This window comes from Cyprinus carpio, chromosome A17, assembly GCF_018340385.1.
Source record: "Cyprinus carpio isolate SPL01 chromosome A17, ASM1834038v1, whole genome shotgun sequence".
Classification (NCBI taxonomy): domain Eukaryota; kingdom Metazoa; phylum Chordata; class Actinopteri; order Cypriniformes; family Cyprinidae; genus Cyprinus; species Cyprinus carpio.
In genome coordinates this window covers 19,348,464-19,362,559 of record NC_056588.1, presented here as the reverse complement: position 1 = coordinate 19,362,559, position 14,096 = coordinate 19,348,464, and the positions used below count along the sequence as shown (strand labels likewise).

The following is a 14,096-nucleotide window of genomic DNA, read 5'->3' as shown; positions in this document are numbered from 1 at the left end:
CTAAGCAGGGTCGGGCTTGGTTAGTACTTGGATGGGAGACCGCCTGGGAATACCAGGTGCTGTAAGCTTTAGTTTTTTTGTCTATATGGATCTAATACATTGCGCATTAGGGTTGCTGATCTTTAAATAGCCCACACTTTGCAGCAGCCCTCGCTTACGGACATACCACCCTGAGCGCGCCCGATCTCGTCTGATCTCGGAAGCTAAGCAGGGTCGGGCCTGGTTAGTACTTGGATGGGAGACCCGCCTGGGAATACCAGGTGCTGTAAGCTTTAGTTTTTTTTATCGTCAAAATGGATCTAATACATGCGCATTAGGGTTGCTGATCTTTAAATAGCCCACACTTTGCAGCAGCCCTCGCTTACGGCCATACCACCCTGAGCGCGCCCGATCTCGTCTGATCTCGGAAGCTAAACAGGGTCAGGCCTGGTTAGTATTTGGATGGGAGACCGCCTGGGAATACCAGGTGCTGTAAGCTTTAGTTTTTTTTCTCTATATGATCTAATACATTGCGCATTAGGGTTGCTGATCTTTAAATAGCCCACACTTTGCAGCAGCCCTCGCTTACGGCCATACCACCCTGAGCGCGCCCGATCTCGTCTGATCTCGGAAGCTAAGCAGGGTCGGGCCTGGTTAGTACTTGGATGGGAGACCGCCTGGGAATACCAGGTGCTGTAAGCTTTAGTTTTTTTGTCTAAATTGATCTAATATACTGCAGATTAGGGTGGCTGATCTTTGAATATCCCACACTTTGCAGCAGCCCTCGCTTACGGCCATACCACCCTAAGCGCGCCCGATCTCGTCTGATCTCGGAAGCTAAGCAGGGTCGGGCCTGGTTAGTACTTGGATGGGAGACCGCCTGGGAATACCAGGTGCTGTAAGCTTTAGTTTTTTTTTTTTTGTCAATATGGACCTAATACATTGCGCATTAGGGTTGCTGATCTTTAAATAGCCCACACTTTGCAGCATCCCTCGCTTACGGCCATACCACCCTGAGCGCGCCCGATCTCGTCTGATCTCGGAAGCTAAGCAGCAGGGTCGGGCCTGGTTAGTACTTGGATGGGAGACCGCCTGGGAATACCAGGTGCTGTAAGCTTTAGTTTTTTTTTTTTTCGTCTATATGGATCTAATACATTGCGCATTAGGGTTGCTGATCTTTAAATAGCCCACACTTTGCAGCAGCCCTCGCTTACGGCCATACCACCCTGAGCGCGCCCGATCTCGTCTGATCTCGGAAGCTAAGCAGGGTCGGGCCTGGTTAGTACTTGGATGGGAGACCGCCTGGGAATACCAGGTGCTGTAAGCTTTAGTTTTTTTTTCAAAATATGGATCTAATATATTGCGCATTAGGGTTGCTGATCTTTAAATAGCCCACACTTTGCAGCAGCCCTCGCTTACGGCCATACCACCCTGAGCGCGCCCGATCTCGTCTGATCTCGGAAGCTAAGCAGGGTCGGGCCTGGTTAGTACTTGGATGGGAGACCGCCTGGGAATACCAGGTGCTGTAAGCTTTAGTTTTTTTTTTCTATATGGATCTAATACATTGCGCATTAGGGTTGCTGATCTTTAAATAGACCACACTTTGCAGCAGCCCTCGCTTACGGGCCATACCACCCTGAGCGCGCCCGATCTCGTCTGATCTCGGAAGCTAAGCAGGGTCGGGCCTGGTTAGTACTTGGATGGGAGACCGCCTGGGAATACCAGGTGCTGTAAGCTTTATTTTTTTCGTCAATATGGATCTAATACATTGAGCATTAGGGTTGCTGATCTTTAAATAGCCCACACTTTGCAGCAGCCCTCGCTTACGTCCATACCACCCTGAGCGCGCCCGATCTCGTCTCATCTCGGAAGCTAAGCAGGGTCGGGCCTGGTTAGTACTTGGATGGGAGACCGCCTGGGAATACCAGGTGCTGTAAGCTTTAGTTTTTTTGTCTATATGGATCTAATACATTGCGCATTAGGGTTGCTGATCTTTAAATAGCCCACACTTTGCAGCAGCCCTCGCTTACGGCCATACCACCCTGAGCGCGCCCGATCTCGTCTGATCTCGGAAGCTAAGCAGGGTCGGGCCTGGTTAGTACTTGGATGGGAGACCGCCTGGGAATACCAGGTGCTGTAAGCTTTAGTTTTTTTTCTATATGGATCTAATACATTGCGCATTAAGGTTGCTGATCTTAAAATAGCCCACACTTTGCAGCAGCCCTCGCTTACGGCCATACCACCCTGAGCGCGCCCGATCTCGTCTGATCTCGGAAGCTAAGCAGGGTCGGGCCTGGGTTAGTACTTGGATGGGAGACCGCCTGGGAATACCAGGTGCTGTAAGCTTTAGTTTTTTTTTTGTCAATATGGACCTAATACATTGCGCATTAGGGTTGCTGATCTTTAAATAGCCCACACTTTGCAGCAGCCCTCGCTTACGGACATACCACCCTGAGCGCGCCCGATCTCGTCTGATCTCGGAAGCTAAGCAGGGTCGGGCCTGGTTAGTACTTGGATGGGAGACCGCCTGGGAATACCAGGTGCTGTAAGCTTTAGTAGTTTTTCGTCAAAATTGATCTAATACATTGCGCATTAGGGTTGCTGATCTTTAAATAGCCCACACTTTGCAGCAGCCCTCGCTTACGGCCATACCACCCTGAGCGCGCCCGATCTCGTCTGATCTCGGAAGCTAAGCAGGGTCGGGCCTGGTTAGTACTTGGATGGGAGACCGCCTGGGAATACCAGGTGCTGTAAGCTTTAGTTTTTTTTTTTTTGTCTATATGGATCTAATACATTGCGCATTAGGGTTGCTGATCTTTAAATAGCCCACACTTTGCAGCAGCCCTCGCTTACGGCCATACCACCCTGAGCGCGCCCAATCTCGTCTGATCTCGGAAGCTAAGCAGGGTCGGGCCTGGTTAGTACTTGGATGGGAGACCGCCTGGGAATACCAGGTGCTGCAAGCTTTAGTTTTTTTGTCTATATGGATCTAATACATTGCGCATTAGGGTTGCTGATCTTTGAATAGCACACACTTTGCAGCAGCACACACTTTGCAGCAGCCCTCGCTTACGGCCATACCACCCTGAGCGCGCCCGATCTCGTCTGATCTCGGAAGCTAAGCAGGGGTCGGGCCTGGTTAGTACTTGGATGGGAGACCGCCTGGGAATACCAGGTGCTGTAAGCTTTAGTTTTTTTTCGTCTATATGGATCTAATACATTGCGCATTAGGGTTGCTGATCTTTAAATAGCCCACACTTTGCAGCAGCCCTCGCTTACGGCCATACCACCCTGAGCACGCCCGATCTCGTCTGATCTCGGAAGCTAAGCAGGGTCGGGCCTGGTTAGTACTTGGATGGGAGACCGCCTGGGAATACCAGGTGCTGCAAGCTTTAGTTTTTTTATCTATATGGATCTAATACATTGCGCATTAGGGTTGCTGATCTTTAAATAGCCCACACTTTGCAGCAGCCCTCGCTTACGGCCATACCACCCTGAGCGCGCCCGATCTCGTCTGATCTCGGAAGCTAAGCAGGGTCGGGCCTGGTTAGTACTTGGATGGGAGACCGCCTGGGAATACCAGGTGCTGTAAGCTTTAGTTTTTTTTTGTCTATATGGATCTAATACATTGCGCATTAGGGTTGCTGATCTTTAAATAGCCCACACTTTGCAGCAGCCCTCGCTTACGGCCATACCACCCTAAGCGCGCCCGAGTCTCGTCTGATCTCGGAAGCTAAGCAGGGTCGGGCCTGGTTAGTACTTGGATGGGAGACCGCCTGGGATTACCAGGTGCTGTAAGCTTTAGTTTTTTTGTTTTATCAAAATGGATCTAATACATTGCGCATTAGGGTTGGCTGATCTTTAAATAGCCCACACTTTGCAGCAGCCCTCTCTTACGGCCATACCAACCTGAGCGCGCCCGATCTCGTCTGATCTCGGAAGCTAAGCAGGGTCGGGCCTGGTTAGTACTTGGATGGGAGACCGCCTGGGAATACCAGGTGCTGTAAGCTTTAGTTTTTTTATCTATATGGATCTAATACATTGCGCATTAGGGTTAGGGTTGCTGATCTTTAAATAGCCCACACTTTGCAGCAGCCCCTCGCTTACGGCCATACCACCCTAAGCGCGCCCGATCTCGTCTGATCTCGAAAGCTAAGCAGGGTCGGGCCTGGTTAGTACTTGGATGGGAGACCGCCCTGGGAATACCAGGTGCTGTAAGCTTTAGTTTTTTTTTGTCTATATGGATCTAATACATTGCGCATTAGGGTTGCTGATCTTTAAATAGCCCACACTTTGCAGCAGCCCTCGCTTACGGCCATACCACCCTGAGCGCGCCCGATCTCGTCTGATCTCGGAAGCTAAGCAGGGTCGGGCCTGGTTAGTACTTGGATGGGAGACCGCCTGGGAATACCAGGTGCTGTAAGCTTTAGTTTTTTTTTTTTTCGTCAATGGATCTAATACATTGCACATTAGGGTGGCTGATCTTTAAATAGCCCACACTTTGCAGCAGCCCTCGCTTACGGCCATAACACCCTGAGCGCGCCCGAGCTCGTCTGATCTCGGAAGCTAAGCAGGGTCGGGCCTGGTTAGTACTTGGATGGGAGACCGCCTGGGAATACCAGGTGCTGTAAGCTTTAGTTTTTTTTGTCTATATGGATCTAATACATTGCGCATTAAGGTTGCTGATCTTTAAATAGCCCACACTTTGCAGCAGCCCTCGCTTACGGCCATACCACCCTGACCGCGCCCGATCTCGTCTGATCTCGGAAGCTAAGCAGGGTCGGGCCTGGTTAGTACTTGGATGGGAGACCGCCTGGGAATACCAGGTGCTGTAAGCTTTAGTTTTTTTTTCTCTATATGGATCTAATACATTGCGCATTAGGGTTGCTGATCTTTAAATAGCCCACACTTTGCAGCAGCCCTCGCTTACGGCCATACCACCCTGAGCGCGCCCGATCTCGTCTGATCTCGGAAGCTAAGCAGGGTCGGGCTTGGTTAGTACTTGGATGGGAGACCGCCTGGGAATACCAGGTGCTGTAAGCTTTAGTTTTTTTGTCTATATGGATCTAATACATTGCGCATTAGGGTTGCTGATCTTTAAATAGCCCCACACTTTGCAGCAGCCCTCGCTTACGGCCATACCACCCTGAGCGCGCCCGATCTCGTATGATCTCGGAAGCTAAGCAGGGGGTCGGCCTGGTTAGTACTTGGATGGGAGACCGCCTGGGAATACCAGGTGCTGTAAGCTTTAGTTTTTTTTTCTCTATATTGATCTAATACATTGCACATTAGGGTTGCTGATCTTTAAATAGCCCACACTTTGCAGCAGCCCTCGCTTACGGCCATACCACCCTGAGCGCGCCCGATCTCGTCTGATCTCGGAAGCTAAGCAGGGTCGGGCCTGGTTAGTACTTGGATGGGAGACCGCCTGGGAATACCAGGTGCTGCAAGCTTTAGTTTTTTTTTCTATATGGATCTAATACATTGCGCATTAGGGTTGCTGATCTTTAAATAGCCCACACTTTGCAGCAGCCCTCGCTTACGGGCCATACCACCCTGAGCGCGCCCGATCTCGTCTGATCTCGGAAGCTAAGCAGGGTCGGGCCTGGTTAGTACTTGGATGGGAGACCGCCTGGGAATACCAGGTGCTGTAAGCTTTAGTTTTTTTTTTTCTATCTATATGGATCTAATACATTGCGCATTAGGGTTGCTGATCTTTAAATAGCCCACACTTTGCAGCAGCCCTCGCTTACGGCCATACCACCCTGAGCGCGCCCGATCTCGTCTGATCTCGGAAGCTAAACAGGGTCAGGCCTGGTTAGTATTTGGATGGGAGACCGCCTGGGAATACCAGGTGCTGTAAGCTTTAGTTTTTTTTCTATATGATCTAATACATTGCGCATTAGGGTTGCTGATCTTTAAATAGCCCACACTTTGCAGCAGCCCTCGCTTACGGCCATACCACCCTGAGCGCGCCCGATCTCGTCTGATCTCCGAAGCTAAGCAGGGTCGGGCCTGGTTAGTACTTGGATGGGAGACCGCCTGGGAATACCAGGTGCTGTAAGCTTTAGTTTTTTTTTTTTTCAATATGGATCTAATACATTGCGCATTAGGGTTGCTGATCTTTAAATAGCCCACACTTTGCAGCAGCCCTCGCTTACGGCCATACCACCCTGAGCGCGCCCGATCTCGTCTGATCTCGGAAGCTAAGCAGGGTCGGGCCTGGTTAGTACTTGGATGGGAGACCGCCTGGGAATACCAGGTGCTGTAAGCTTTAGTTTTTTTTTGTGTATATGGATCTAATACATTGCGCATTAGGGTTGCTGATCTTTAAATAGCCCACACTTTGCAGCAGCCCTCGCTTACGGCCATACCACCCTGAGCGCGCCCGATCTCGTCTGATCTCGGAAGCTAAGCAGGGTCGGGCCTGGTTAGTACTTGGATGGGAGACCGCCTGGGAATACCAGGTGCTGCAAGCTTTAGTTTTTTTTTCTATATGGATCTAATACATTGCGCATTAGGGTGGCTGATCTTTAAATAGCCCACACTTTGCAGCAGCCCTCGCTTCCGGCCATACCACCCTGAGCGCGCCCGATCTCGTCTGATCTCGGAAGCTAAGCAGGGTCGGGCCTGGTTAGTACTTGGATGGGAGACCGCCTGGGAATACCAGGTGCTGTAAGCTTTAGTTTTTTTTTTCTATATGGATCTAATACATTGCGCATTAGGGTTGCTGATCTTTAAATAGCCCACACTTTGCAACAGCCCTCGCTTACGGCCATACCACCCTGAGCGCGCCCGATCTCGTCTGATCTCGGAAGCTAAGCAGGGTCGGGCCTGGTTAGTACTTGGATGGGAGACCGCCTGGGAATACCAGGTGCTGCAAGCTTTAGTTTTTTTTTCTATATGGATCTAATACATTGCGCATTAGGGTTGCTGATCTTTAAATAGACCACACTTTGCAGCAGCCCTCGCTTACAGCCATACCACCCTGAGCGCGCCCGATCTCGTCTGATCTCGGAAGCTAAGCAGGGTCGGGCCTGGTTAGTACTTGGATGGGAGACCGCCTGGGAATACCAGGTGCTGTAAGCTTTAGTTTTTTTTCTATATGGATCTAATACATTGCGCATTAGGGTTGCTGATCTTTAAATAGCCCACACTTTGCAGCTGCCCTCGCTTACGGCCATACCACCCTGAGCGCGCCCGATCTCGTCTGATCTCGGAAGCTAAGCAGGGTCGGGCCTGGTTAGTACTTGGATGGGAGACCGCCTGGGATTACCAGGTGCTGTAAGCTTTAGTTTTTTTGTCTATATGGATCTAATACATTGCGCATTAGGGTTGCTGATCTTTTAATAGCCCACACTTTGCAGCAGCCCTCGCTTACGGCCATACCACCCTGAGCGCGCCCTATCTCGTCTGATCTCGGAAGCTAAGCAGGGTCGGGCCTGGTTAGTACTTGGATGGGAGACCGCCTGGGAATACCAGGTGCTGTAAGCTTTAGTTTTTTTTTTCTATATGGATCTAATACATGCGCATTAGGGTTGCTGATCTTTAAATAGCCCACACTTTGCAGCAGCCCTCGCTTACGGCCATACCACCCTGAGCGCGCCCGATCTCGTCTGATCTCGGAAGCTAAGCAGGGTCGGGCCTGGTTAGTACTTGGATGGGAGACCGCCTGGGAATACCAGGTGCTGTAAGCTTTAGTTTTTTTTTTCTATATGGATCTAATACATTGCGCATTAGGGTTGCTGATCTTTAAATAGCCCACACTTTGCAGCAGCCCTCGCTTACGGCCATACCACCCTGAGCGCGCCCGATCTCTCGTCTGATCTCGGAAGCTAAACAGGGTCAGGCCTGGTTAGTATTTGGATGGGAGACCGCCTGGGAATACCAGGTGCTGTAAGCTTTAGATTTTTCGTCAATATGGATCTAATACATTGAGCATTAGGGTTGCTGATCTTTGAATAGCACACACTTTGCAGCAGCCCTCACTTACGGCCATACCACCCTGAGCGCGCCCGATCTCGTCTGATCTCGGAAGCTAAGCAGGGTCGGGCCTGGTTAGTACTTGGATGGGAGACCGCCTGGGAATACCAGGTGCTGTAAGCTTTAGTTTTTTTTGTCTATATGGATCTAATACATTGCGCATTAGGGTTGCTGATCTTTAAATAGACCACACTTTGCAGCAGCCCTCGCTTACGGCCATACCACCCTGAGCGCGCCCGATCTCGTCTGATCTCGGAAGCTAAGCAGGGTCGGGCCTGGTTAGTACTTGGATGGGAGACCGCCTGGGAATACCAGGTGCTGTAAGCTTTAGTTTTTTTTTTCTATATGCATCTAATACATTGCGCATTAGGGTTGCTGATCTTTAAATAGCCCACACTTTGCAGCAGCCCTCGCTTACGGCCATACCACCCTGAGCGCGCCCGATCTCGTCTGATCTCGGAAGCTAAGCAGGGTCGGGCCTGGTTAGTACTTGGATGGGAGACCGCCTGGTAATACCAGGTGCTGTAAGCTTTAGTTTTTTTGTCTATATGGATCTAATACATTGCGCATTAGGGTTGCTGATCTTTAAATAGCCCACACTTTGCAGCAGCCCTCGCTTACGGCCATACCACCCTAAGCGCGCCCGATCTCGTCTGATCTCGGAAGCTAAGCAGGGTCGCGCCTGGTTAGTACTTGGATGGGAGACCGCCTGGGAATACCAGGTGCTGTAAGCTTTAGTTTTTTTATCTATATGGATCTAATACATTGCGCATTAGGGTTGCTGATCTTTAAATAGCCCACACTTTGCAGCAGCCCTCGCTTACGGCCATACCACCCTGAGCGCGCCTGATCTCGTCTGATCTCGGAAGCTAAGCAGGGTCGGGCCTGGTTAGTACTTGGATGGGAGACCGCCTGGGAATACCAGGAGCTGTAAGCTTTAGTTTTTTTTTCTATATGGATCTAATACATTGCGCATTAGGGTTGCTGATCTTTAAATAGCCCACACTTTGCAGCAGCCCTCGCTTACGGCCATACCACCCTGAGCGCACCCGATCTCGTCTGATCTCGGAAGCTAAGCAGGGTCGGGCCTGGTTAGTACTTGGATGGGAGACCGCCTGGGAATACCAGGTGCTGTAAGCTTTAGTTTTTTTCTCTATATGGATCTAATACATTGCACATTAGGGTGGCTGATCTTTAAATAGCCCACACTTTGCAGCAGCCCTCGCTTACGGCCATACCACCCTGAGCGCGCACGATCTCGTCTGATCTCGGAAGCTAAGCAGGGTCGGGCCTGGTTAGTACTTGGATGGGAGACCGCCTGGGAATACCAGGTGCTGTAAGCTTTAGTTTTTTTTTTCTATATGGATCTAATACATTGCGCATTAGGGTTGCTGATCTTTAAATAGCCCACACTTTGCAGCAGCCCTCGCTTACGGCCATACCACCCTGAGCGCGCCCGATCTCGTCTGATCTCGGAAGCTAAGCAGGGTCGGGCCTGGTTAGTACTTTGGATGGGAGAGACCGCCTGGGAATACCAGGTGCTGCAAGCTTTAGTTTTTTTTTCTATATGGATCTAATACATTGCGCATTAGGGTTGCTGATCTTTAAATAGCCCACACTTTGCAGCAGCCCTCGCTTACGGACATACCACCCTGAGCGCGCCCGATCTCGTCTGATCTCGGAAGCTAAGCAGGGTCGGGCCTGGTTAGTACTTGGATGGGAGAGCGCCTGGGAATACCAGGTGCTGTAAGCTTTAGTTTTTTTTTCTATATGGATCTAATACATTGCGCATTAGGGTTGCTGATCTTTAAATAGCCCACACTTTGCAGCAGCCCTCGCTTACGCCCATACCACCCTGAGCGCGCCCGATCTCGTCTGATCTCGGAAGCTAAGCAGGGTCGGGCCTGGTTAGTACTTGGATGGGAGACCGCCTGGGAATACCAGGTGCTGTAAGCTTTAGTTTTTTTATCTATATGGATCTAATACATTGAGCATTAGGGTTGCTGATCTTTAAAATAGCCCACACTTTGCAGCAGCCCTCGCTTACGGCCATACCACCCTGAACGCGCCCGATCTCGTCTGATCTCGGAAGCTAAGCAGGGTCGGGCCTGGTTAGTACTTGGATGGGAGACCGCCTGGGAATACCAGGTGCTGTAAGCTTTAGTTTTTTTATCTATATGGATCTAATACATTGCGCATTAGGGTTGCTGATCTTTAAATAGCCCACACTTTGCAGCAGCCCTCGCTTACGGCCATACCACCCTGAGCGCGCCCGATCTCGTCTGATCTCGGAAGCTAAGCAGGGTCGGGCCTGGTTAGTACTTGGATGGGAGACCGCCTGGGAATACCAGGTGCTGTAAGCTTTAGTTTTTTTTTTATCAAAATTGATCTAATATACTGCACATTAGGGTGGCTGATCTTTAAATAGCCCACACTTTGCAGCAGCCCTCGCTTACGGCCATACCACCCTGAGCGCGCCCGATCTCGTCTGATCTCGGAAGCTAAGCAGGGTCGGGCCTGGTTAGTAATTGGATGGGAGACCGCCTGGGAATACCAGGTGCTGTAAGCTTTAGTTTTTTTTTTCTATCTATATGGATCTAATACATTGCGCATTAGGGTTGCTGATCTTTAAATAGCCCACACTTTGCAGCAGCCCTCGCTTACGGCCATACCACCCTGAGCGCGCCCGATCTCGTCTGATCTCGGAAGCTAAGCAGGGTCGGGCCTGGTTAGTACTTGGATGGGAGACCGCCTGGGAATACCAGGTGCTGTAAGCTTTAGTTTTTTTTTCTATATGGATCTAATACATTGCGCATTAGGGTTGCTGATCTTTAAATAGCCCACACTTTGCAGCAGCCCTCGCTTACGGACATACCACCCTGAGCGCGCCCGATCTCGTCTGATCTCGGAAGCTAAGCAGGGTCGGGCCTGGTTAGTACTTGGATGGGAGACCGCCTGGGAATACCAGGTGCTGCAAGCTTTAGTTTTTTTATCTATATGGATCTAATACATTGCGCATTAGGGTTGCTGATCTTTAAATAGCCCACACTTTGCAGCAGCCCTCGCTTACGGCCATACCACCCTGAGCGCGCCCGATCTCGTCTGATCTCGGAAGCTAAGCAGGGTCGGGCCTGGTTAGTACTTGGATGGGAGACCGCCTGGGAATACCAGGTGCTGTAAGCTTTAGTTTTTTTTTTTCTATATGGATCTAATACATTGCGCATTAGGGTTGCTGATCTTTAAATAGCCCACACTTTGCAGCAGCCCTCGCTTACGGACATACCACCCTGAGCGCGCCCGATCTCGTCTGATCTCGGAAGCTAAGCAGGGTCGGGCCTGGTTAGTACTTGGATGGGAGACCGCCTGGGAATACCAGGTGCTGTAAGCTTTAGTTTTTTTGTCTATATGGATCTAATACATTGCGCATTAGGGTTGCTGATCTTTAAATAGCCCACACTTTGCAGCAGCCCTCGCTTACGGACATACCACCCTGAGCGCGCCCGATCTCGTCTGATCTCGGAAGCTAAGCAGGGTCGGGCCTGGTTAGTACTTGGATGGGAGACCGCCTTGGAATACCAGGTGCTGTAAGCTTTAGTTTTTTTGTCTATATGGATCTAATACATGCGCATTAGGGTTGCTGATCTTTAAATAGCCCACACTTTGCAGCAGCCCTCGCTTACGGCCATACCACCCTGAGCGCTCCCGATCTCGTCTGATCTCGGAAGCTAAGCAGGGTCGGGCCTGGTTAGTACTTGGATGGGAGACCGCCTGGGAATACCAGGTGCTGTAAGCTTTAGTTTTTTTTTTCAATATGGATCTAATACATTGCGCATTAGGGTTGCTGATCTTTAAATAGCCCACACTTTGCAGCAGCCCTCGCTTACGGCCATACCACCCTGAGCGCGCCCGATCTCGTCTGATCTCGGAAGCTAAGCAGGGTCGGGCCTGGTTAGTACTTGGATGGGAGACCGCCTGGGAATACCAGGTGCTGTAAGCTTTAGTTTTTTTTTTTCTCATGGATCTAATATACATTGCGCATTATGGTTGCTGATCTTTAAATAGCCCACACTTTGCAGCAGCCCTCGCTTAAGGCCATACCACCCTGAGCGCGCCCGATCTAGTCTGATCTCGGAAGCTAAGCAGGGTCGGGCCTGGTTAGTACTTGGATGGGAGACCGCCTGGGAATACCAGGTGCTGTAAGCTTTAGTTTTTTTATCTATATGGATCTAATACATTGCGCATTAGGGTTGCTGATCTTTAAATAGCCCACACTTTGCAGCAGCCCTCGCTTACGGACATACCACCCTGAGCGCGACCGCGCCCGATCTCGTCTGATCTCGGAAGCTAAGCAGGGTCGGGCCTGGTTAGTACTTGGATGGGAGACCGCCTGGGAATACCAGGTGCTGTAAGCTTTAGTTTTTTTTTTTTTTCTATATGGATCTAATACATTGCGCATTAGGGTTGCTGATCTTTAAATAGCCCACCACTTTGCAGCAGCCCTCGCTTACGGCCATACCACCCTGAGCGCGCCCGATCTCGTCTGATCTCGGAAGCTAAGCAGGGTCGGGCCTGGTTAGTACTTGGATGGGAGACCGCCTGGGAATACCAGGTGCTGTAAGCTTTAGTTTTTTTGTCTATATGGATCTAATACATTGCGCATTAGGGTGGCTGATCTTTAAATAGCCCACACTTTGCAGCAGCCCTCGCTTACGGCCATACCACCCTGAGCGCGCCCGATCTCGTCTGATCTCGGAAGCTAAGCAGGGTCGGGCCTGGTTAGTACTTGGATGGGAGACCGCCTGGGAATACCAGGTGCTGTAAGCTTTAGTTTTTTTTTTCTATATGGATCTAATACATGCGCATTAGGGTTGCTGATCTTTAAATAGCCCACACTTTGCAGCAGCCCTCGCTTACGGCCATACCACCCTGAGCGCGCCCCAGATCTCGTCTGATCTCGGAAGCTAAGCAGGGTCAGACCTGGTTAGTACTTGGATGGGAGACCGCCTGGGAATACCAGGTGCTGTAAGCTTTAGTTTTTTTTGTATATATGGATCTAATACATTGCGCATTAGGGTTGCTGATCTTTAAATAGCCCACACTTTGCAGCAGCCCTCGCTTACGGCCATACCACCCTGAGCGCGCCCGATCTCGTCTGATCTCGGAAGCTAAGCAGGGTCGGGCCTGGTTAGTACTTGAATGGGAGACCGCCTGGGAATACCAGGTGCTGTAAGCTTTAGTTTTTTTGTCTATATGAATCTAATACATTGCGCATTAGGGTTGCTGATCTTTAAATAGCCCACACTTTGCAGCAGCCCTCGCTTACGGCCATACCACCCTGAGCGCGCCCGATCCCTATCTCGTCTGATCTCGGAAGCTAAGCAGGGTCGGGCCTGGTTAGTACTTGGATGGGAGACCGCCTGGGAATACCAGGTGCTGTAAGCTTTAGTTTTTTTTTCTCAAATGGATCTAATACATTGCACATTAGGGTGGCTGATCTTTAAATAGCCCACACTTTGCAGCAGCCCTCGCTTACGGCCATACCACCCTGAGCGCGCCCGATCTCGTCTGATCTCGGAAGCTAAGCAGGGTCGGGCCTGGTTAGTACTTGGATGGGAGACCGCCTGGGAATACCAGGTGCTTTAAGCTTTAGTTTTTTTTTCTATATGGATCTAATACATTGAGCATTAGGGTTGCTGATCTTTAAATAGCCCACACTTTGCAGCAGCCCTCGCTTACGGCCATACCACCCTAAGCGCGCCCGATCTCGTCTGATCTCGTAAAGCTAAGCAGGGTCGGGCCTGGTTAGTACTTGGATGGGAGACCGCCTGGGAATACCAGGTGCTGTAAGCTTTAGTTTTTTTTTGTCACTATATGGATCTAATACATTGCGCATTAGGGTTGCCGATCTTTAAATAGCCCACACTTTGCAGCAGCCCCCGCTTACGGCCATACCACCCTGAGCGCGCCCGATCTCTCGTCTGATCTCGGAAGCTAAGCAGGGTCGGGCCTGGTTAGTACTACTTGGATGGGAGACCGCCTGGGAATACCAGGTGCTGTAAGCTTTAGTTTTTTTTGTCTCTATGGATCTAATACATTGCTCATTAGGGTTGCTGATCTTTAAATAGCCCACACTT

At 50.3% G+C, this 14,096-nt stretch overlaps 66 non-coding genes and 3 pseudogenes across 66 annotated transcripts in view; all 69 read left to right on the top strand.

Moving 5' to 3' along the window:
- Window positions 1-68, top strand: part of LOC122148383 — a 119-nt gene extending 51 nt beyond the window's left edge. Inside the window, exon 1 of the ribosomal RNA XR_006162328.1 lies at window positions 1-68. This exon is cut by the window's left edge and continues 51 nt beyond it. This is a non-coding gene — a ribosomal RNA (5S ribosomal RNA).
- An 84-nt stretch (window positions 69-152) lies between these two features.
- Window positions 153-272, top strand: LOC122148415. Its single transcript, XR_006162359.1, has one exon. It is a non-coding gene; the product is annotated as a 5S ribosomal RNA (ribosomal RNA).
- An 87-nt stretch (window positions 273-359) lies between these two features.
- Window positions 360-478, top strand: LOC122148411. The gene has a single exon (XR_006162355.1). It is a non-coding gene; the product is annotated as a 5S ribosomal RNA (ribosomal RNA).
- An 84-nt stretch (window positions 479-562) lies between these two features.
- On the top strand, window positions 563-681 carry LOC122148500. Its single transcript, XR_006162429.1, has one exon. It is a non-coding gene; the product is annotated as a 5S ribosomal RNA (ribosomal RNA).
- An 84-nt stretch (window positions 682-765) lies between these two features.
- On the top strand, window positions 766-884 carry LOC122148323. Its single transcript, XR_006162268.1, has one exon. It is a non-coding gene; the product is annotated as a 5S ribosomal RNA (ribosomal RNA).
- A 90-nt stretch (window positions 885-974) lies between these two features.
- On the top strand, window positions 975-1,096 carry LOC122148385. Its single transcript, XR_006162330.1, has one exon. It is a non-coding gene; the product is annotated as a 5S ribosomal RNA (ribosomal RNA).
- A 91-nt stretch (window positions 1,097-1,187) lies between these two features.
- LOC122148499 lies at window positions 1,188-1,306 on the top strand. The gene has a single exon (XR_006162428.1). It is a non-coding gene; the product is annotated as a 5S ribosomal RNA (ribosomal RNA).
- Window positions 1,307-1,392: 86 nt separating this feature from the next.
- On the top strand, window positions 1,393-1,511 carry LOC122148498. Its single transcript, XR_006162427.1, has one exon. It is a non-coding gene; the product is annotated as a 5S ribosomal RNA (ribosomal RNA).
- Window positions 1,512-1,596: 85 nt separating this feature from the next.
- LOC122148370 lies at window positions 1,597-1,716 on the top strand. Its single transcript, XR_006162315.1, has one exon. It is a non-coding gene; the product is annotated as a 5S ribosomal RNA (ribosomal RNA).
- An 84-nt stretch (window positions 1,717-1,800) lies between these two features.
- Window positions 1,801-1,919, top strand: LOC122148431. The gene has a single exon (XR_006162373.1). It is a non-coding gene; the product is annotated as a 5S ribosomal RNA (ribosomal RNA).
- Window positions 1,920-2,003: 84 nt separating this feature from the next.
- On the top strand, window positions 2,004-2,122 carry LOC122148497. Its single transcript, XR_006162426.1, has one exon. It is a non-coding gene; the product is annotated as a 5S ribosomal RNA (ribosomal RNA).
- Window positions 2,123-2,205: 83 nt separating this feature from the next.
- Window positions 2,206-2,325, top strand: LOC122148361. Its single transcript, XR_006162306.1, has one exon. It is a non-coding gene; the product is annotated as a 5S ribosomal RNA (ribosomal RNA).
- An 87-nt stretch (window positions 2,326-2,412) lies between these two features.
- Window positions 2,413-2,531, top strand: LOC122148351. The gene has a single exon (XR_006162296.1). It is a non-coding gene; the product is annotated as a 5S ribosomal RNA (ribosomal RNA).
- Window positions 2,532-2,617: 86 nt separating this feature from the next.
- LOC122148496 lies at window positions 2,618-2,736 on the top strand. The gene has a single exon (XR_006162425.1). It is a non-coding gene; the product is annotated as a 5S ribosomal RNA (ribosomal RNA).
- A 90-nt stretch (window positions 2,737-2,826) lies between these two features.
- LOC122148406 lies at window positions 2,827-2,945 on the top strand. Its single transcript, XR_006162350.1, has one exon. It is a non-coding gene; the product is annotated as a 5S ribosomal RNA (ribosomal RNA).
- Window positions 2,946-3,046: 101 nt separating this feature from the next.
- LOC122148381 lies at window positions 3,047-3,166 on the top strand. Its single transcript, XR_006162326.1, has one exon. It is a non-coding gene; the product is annotated as a 5S ribosomal RNA (ribosomal RNA).
- Window positions 3,167-3,252: 86 nt separating this feature from the next.
- LOC122148358 lies at window positions 3,253-3,371 on the top strand. The gene has a single exon (XR_006162303.1). It is a non-coding gene; the product is annotated as a 5S ribosomal RNA (ribosomal RNA).
- Window positions 3,372-3,455: 84 nt separating this feature from the next.
- On the top strand, window positions 3,456-3,574 carry LOC122148494. The gene has a single exon (XR_006162423.1). It is a non-coding gene; the product is annotated as a 5S ribosomal RNA (ribosomal RNA).
- An 86-nt stretch (window positions 3,575-3,660) lies between these two features.
- Window positions 3,661-3,780, top strand: LOC122148439. Its single transcript, XR_006162382.1, has one exon. It is a non-coding gene; the product is annotated as a 5S ribosomal RNA (ribosomal RNA).
- Window positions 3,781-3,870: 90 nt separating this feature from the next.
- On the top strand, window positions 3,871-3,989 carry LOC122148384. Its single transcript, XR_006162329.1, has one exon. It is a non-coding gene; the product is annotated as a 5S ribosomal RNA (ribosomal RNA).
- A 91-nt stretch (window positions 3,990-4,080) lies between these two features.
- Window positions 4,081-4,200, top strand: LOC122148430. The gene has a single exon (XR_006162372.1). It is a non-coding gene; the product is annotated as a 5S ribosomal RNA (ribosomal RNA).
- An 86-nt stretch (window positions 4,201-4,286) lies between these two features.
- On the top strand, window positions 4,287-4,405 carry LOC122148493. Its single transcript, XR_006162422.1, has one exon. It is a non-coding gene; the product is annotated as a 5S ribosomal RNA (ribosomal RNA).
- Window positions 4,406-4,494: 89 nt separating this feature from the next.
- Window positions 4,495-4,613, top strand: LOC122148418. Its single transcript, XR_006162362.1, has one exon. It is a non-coding gene; the product is annotated as a 5S ribosomal RNA (ribosomal RNA).
- An 85-nt stretch (window positions 4,614-4,698) lies between these two features.
- On the top strand, window positions 4,699-4,817 carry LOC122148298. The gene has a single exon (XR_006162243.1). It is a non-coding gene; the product is annotated as a 5S ribosomal RNA (ribosomal RNA).
- Window positions 4,818-4,903: 86 nt separating this feature from the next.
- LOC122148312 lies at window positions 4,904-5,022 on the top strand. The gene has a single exon (XR_006162257.1). It is a non-coding gene; the product is annotated as a 5S ribosomal RNA (ribosomal RNA).
- Window positions 5,023-5,107: 85 nt separating this feature from the next.
- On the top strand, window positions 5,108-5,227 carry LOC122148437. The gene has a single exon (XR_006162380.1). It is a non-coding gene; the product is annotated as a 5S ribosomal RNA (ribosomal RNA).
- An 86-nt stretch (window positions 5,228-5,313) lies between these two features.
- LOC122148332 lies at window positions 5,314-5,432 on the top strand. Its single transcript, XR_006162277.1, has one exon. It is a non-coding gene; the product is annotated as a 5S ribosomal RNA (ribosomal RNA).
- Window positions 5,433-5,516: 84 nt separating this feature from the next.
- Window positions 5,517-5,636, top strand: LOC122148369. The gene has a single exon (XR_006162314.1). It is a non-coding gene; the product is annotated as a 5S ribosomal RNA (ribosomal RNA).
- Window positions 5,637-5,726: 90 nt separating this feature from the next.
- Window positions 5,727-5,845, top strand: LOC122148410. The gene has a single exon (XR_006162354.1). It is a non-coding gene; the product is annotated as a 5S ribosomal RNA (ribosomal RNA).
- Window positions 5,846-5,927: 82 nt separating this feature from the next.
- On the top strand, window positions 5,928-6,046 carry LOC122148368. The gene has a single exon (XR_006162313.1). It is a non-coding gene; the product is annotated as a 5S ribosomal RNA (ribosomal RNA).
- An 88-nt stretch (window positions 6,047-6,134) lies between these two features.
- Window positions 6,135-6,253, top strand: LOC122148492. The gene has a single exon (XR_006162421.1). It is a non-coding gene; the product is annotated as a 5S ribosomal RNA (ribosomal RNA).
- An 86-nt stretch (window positions 6,254-6,339) lies between these two features.
- LOC122148330 lies at window positions 6,340-6,458 on the top strand. Its single transcript, XR_006162275.1, has one exon. It is a non-coding gene; the product is annotated as a 5S ribosomal RNA (ribosomal RNA).
- Window positions 6,459-6,542: 84 nt separating this feature from the next.
- LOC122148367 lies at window positions 6,543-6,661 on the top strand. The gene has a single exon (XR_006162312.1). It is a non-coding gene; the product is annotated as a 5S ribosomal RNA (ribosomal RNA).
- Window positions 6,662-6,746: 85 nt separating this feature from the next.
- LOC122148329 lies at window positions 6,747-6,865 on the top strand. Its single transcript, XR_006162274.1, has one exon. It is a non-coding gene; the product is annotated as a 5S ribosomal RNA (ribosomal RNA).
- Window positions 6,866-6,949: 84 nt separating this feature from the next.
- LOC122148299 lies at window positions 6,950-7,068 on the top strand. The gene has a single exon (XR_006162244.1). It is a non-coding gene; the product is annotated as a 5S ribosomal RNA (ribosomal RNA).
- Window positions 7,069-7,151: 83 nt separating this feature from the next.
- LOC122148373 lies at window positions 7,152-7,270 on the top strand. The gene has a single exon (XR_006162318.1). It is a non-coding gene; the product is annotated as a 5S ribosomal RNA (ribosomal RNA).
- An 84-nt stretch (window positions 7,271-7,354) lies between these two features.
- LOC122148382 lies at window positions 7,355-7,473 on the top strand. The gene has a single exon (XR_006162327.1). It is a non-coding gene; the product is annotated as a 5S ribosomal RNA (ribosomal RNA).
- Window positions 7,474-7,557: 84 nt separating this feature from the next.
- Window positions 7,558-7,676, top strand: LOC122148491. The gene has a single exon (XR_006162420.1). It is a non-coding gene; the product is annotated as a 5S ribosomal RNA (ribosomal RNA).
- An 85-nt stretch (window positions 7,677-7,761) lies between these two features.
- LOC122148436 lies at window positions 7,762-7,882 on the top strand. The gene has a single exon (XR_006162379.1). It is a non-coding gene; the product is annotated as a 5S ribosomal RNA (ribosomal RNA).
- Window positions 7,883-7,966: 84 nt separating this feature from the next.
- Window positions 7,967-8,085, top strand: LOC122148318. The gene has a single exon (XR_006162263.1). It is a non-coding gene; the product is annotated as a 5S ribosomal RNA (ribosomal RNA).
- Window positions 8,086-8,170: 85 nt separating this feature from the next.
- On the top strand, window positions 8,171-8,289 carry LOC122148490. The gene has a single exon (XR_006162419.1). It is a non-coding gene; the product is annotated as a 5S ribosomal RNA (ribosomal RNA).
- Window positions 8,290-8,374: 85 nt separating this feature from the next.
- On the top strand, window positions 8,375-8,493 carry LOC122148376. The gene has a single exon (XR_006162321.1). It is a non-coding gene; the product is annotated as a 5S ribosomal RNA (ribosomal RNA).
- Window positions 8,494-8,577: 84 nt separating this feature from the next.
- On the top strand, window positions 8,578-8,696 carry LOC122148416. Its single transcript, XR_006162360.1, has one exon. It is a non-coding gene; the product is annotated as a 5S ribosomal RNA (ribosomal RNA).
- An 84-nt stretch (window positions 8,697-8,780) lies between these two features.
- Window positions 8,781-8,899, top strand: LOC122148374. Its single transcript, XR_006162319.1, has one exon. It is a non-coding gene; the product is annotated as a 5S ribosomal RNA (ribosomal RNA).
- Window positions 8,900-8,983: 84 nt separating this feature from the next.
- Window positions 8,984-9,102, top strand: LOC122148392. Its single transcript, XR_006162337.1, has one exon. It is a non-coding gene; the product is annotated as a 5S ribosomal RNA (ribosomal RNA).
- An 84-nt stretch (window positions 9,103-9,186) lies between these two features.
- Window positions 9,187-9,305, top strand: LOC122148339. Its single transcript, XR_006162284.1, has one exon. It is a non-coding gene; the product is annotated as a 5S ribosomal RNA (ribosomal RNA).
- An 85-nt stretch (window positions 9,306-9,390) lies between these two features.
- LOC122148445 lies at window positions 9,391-9,512 on the top strand (annotated as a pseudogene).
- An 84-nt stretch (window positions 9,513-9,596) lies between these two features.
- On the top strand, window positions 9,597-9,715 carry LOC122148422. The gene has a single exon (XR_006162366.1). It is a non-coding gene; the product is annotated as a 5S ribosomal RNA (ribosomal RNA).
- Window positions 9,716-9,799: 84 nt separating this feature from the next.
- On the top strand, window positions 9,800-9,918 carry LOC122148366. Its single transcript, XR_006162311.1, has one exon. It is a non-coding gene; the product is annotated as a 5S ribosomal RNA (ribosomal RNA).
- An 85-nt stretch (window positions 9,919-10,003) lies between these two features.
- On the top strand, window positions 10,004-10,122 carry LOC122148281. Its single transcript, XR_006162226.1, has one exon. It is a non-coding gene; the product is annotated as a 5S ribosomal RNA (ribosomal RNA).
- An 84-nt stretch (window positions 10,123-10,206) lies between these two features.
- On the top strand, window positions 10,207-10,325 carry LOC122148489. Its single transcript, XR_006162418.1, has one exon. It is a non-coding gene; the product is annotated as a 5S ribosomal RNA (ribosomal RNA).
- An 87-nt stretch (window positions 10,326-10,412) lies between these two features.
- On the top strand, window positions 10,413-10,531 carry LOC122148365. Its single transcript, XR_006162310.1, has one exon. It is a non-coding gene; the product is annotated as a 5S ribosomal RNA (ribosomal RNA).
- An 89-nt stretch (window positions 10,532-10,620) lies between these two features.
- Window positions 10,621-10,739, top strand: LOC122148488. The gene has a single exon (XR_006162417.1). It is a non-coding gene; the product is annotated as a 5S ribosomal RNA (ribosomal RNA).
- An 84-nt stretch (window positions 10,740-10,823) lies between these two features.
- Window positions 10,824-10,942, top strand: LOC122148399. The gene has a single exon (XR_006162344.1). It is a non-coding gene; the product is annotated as a 5S ribosomal RNA (ribosomal RNA).
- An 84-nt stretch (window positions 10,943-11,026) lies between these two features.
- Window positions 11,027-11,145, top strand: LOC122148487. Its single transcript, XR_006162416.1, has one exon. It is a non-coding gene; the product is annotated as a 5S ribosomal RNA (ribosomal RNA).
- Window positions 11,146-11,231: 86 nt separating this feature from the next.
- Window positions 11,232-11,350, top strand: LOC122148350. The gene has a single exon (XR_006162295.1). It is a non-coding gene; the product is annotated as a 5S ribosomal RNA (ribosomal RNA).
- Window positions 11,351-11,434: 84 nt separating this feature from the next.
- LOC122148389 lies at window positions 11,435-11,553 on the top strand. The gene has a single exon (XR_006162334.1). It is a non-coding gene; the product is annotated as a 5S ribosomal RNA (ribosomal RNA).
- Window positions 11,554-11,636: 83 nt separating this feature from the next.
- On the top strand, window positions 11,637-11,755 carry LOC122148297. The gene has a single exon (XR_006162242.1). It is a non-coding gene; the product is annotated as a 5S ribosomal RNA (ribosomal RNA).
- An 85-nt stretch (window positions 11,756-11,840) lies between these two features.
- Window positions 11,841-11,959, top strand: LOC122148486. The gene has a single exon (XR_006162415.1). It is a non-coding gene; the product is annotated as a 5S ribosomal RNA (ribosomal RNA).
- An 87-nt stretch (window positions 11,960-12,046) lies between these two features.
- Window positions 12,047-12,165, top strand: LOC122148421. Its single transcript, XR_006162365.1, has one exon. It is a non-coding gene; the product is annotated as a 5S ribosomal RNA (ribosomal RNA).
- An 84-nt stretch (window positions 12,166-12,249) lies between these two features.
- Window positions 12,250-12,374, top strand: LOC122148427 (annotated as a pseudogene).
- Window positions 12,375-12,464: 90 nt separating this feature from the next.
- Window positions 12,465-12,583, top strand: LOC122148485. The gene has a single exon (XR_006162414.1). It is a non-coding gene; the product is annotated as a 5S ribosomal RNA (ribosomal RNA).
- Window positions 12,584-12,667: 84 nt separating this feature from the next.
- LOC122148483 lies at window positions 12,668-12,786 on the top strand. The gene has a single exon (XR_006162412.1). It is a non-coding gene; the product is annotated as a 5S ribosomal RNA (ribosomal RNA).
- Window positions 12,787-12,870: 84 nt separating this feature from the next.
- Window positions 12,871-12,991, top strand: LOC122148440. Its single transcript, XR_006162383.1, has one exon. It is a non-coding gene; the product is annotated as a 5S ribosomal RNA (ribosomal RNA).
- Window positions 12,992-13,076: 85 nt separating this feature from the next.
- Window positions 13,077-13,195, top strand: LOC122148308. The gene has a single exon (XR_006162253.1). It is a non-coding gene; the product is annotated as a 5S ribosomal RNA (ribosomal RNA).
- Window positions 13,196-13,279: 84 nt separating this feature from the next.
- Window positions 13,280-13,404, top strand: LOC122148401 (annotated as a pseudogene).
- Window positions 13,405-13,489: 85 nt separating this feature from the next.
- LOC122148372 lies at window positions 13,490-13,608 on the top strand. The gene has a single exon (XR_006162317.1). It is a non-coding gene; the product is annotated as a 5S ribosomal RNA (ribosomal RNA).
- An 84-nt stretch (window positions 13,609-13,692) lies between these two features.
- LOC122148429 lies at window positions 13,693-13,812 on the top strand. Its single transcript, XR_006162371.1, has one exon. It is a non-coding gene; the product is annotated as a 5S ribosomal RNA (ribosomal RNA).
- An 88-nt stretch (window positions 13,813-13,900) lies between these two features.
- LOC122148435 lies at window positions 13,901-14,024 on the top strand. The gene has a single exon (XR_006162378.1). It is a non-coding gene; the product is annotated as a 5S ribosomal RNA (ribosomal RNA).
- Window positions 14,025-14,096: the final 72 nt, after the last annotated feature.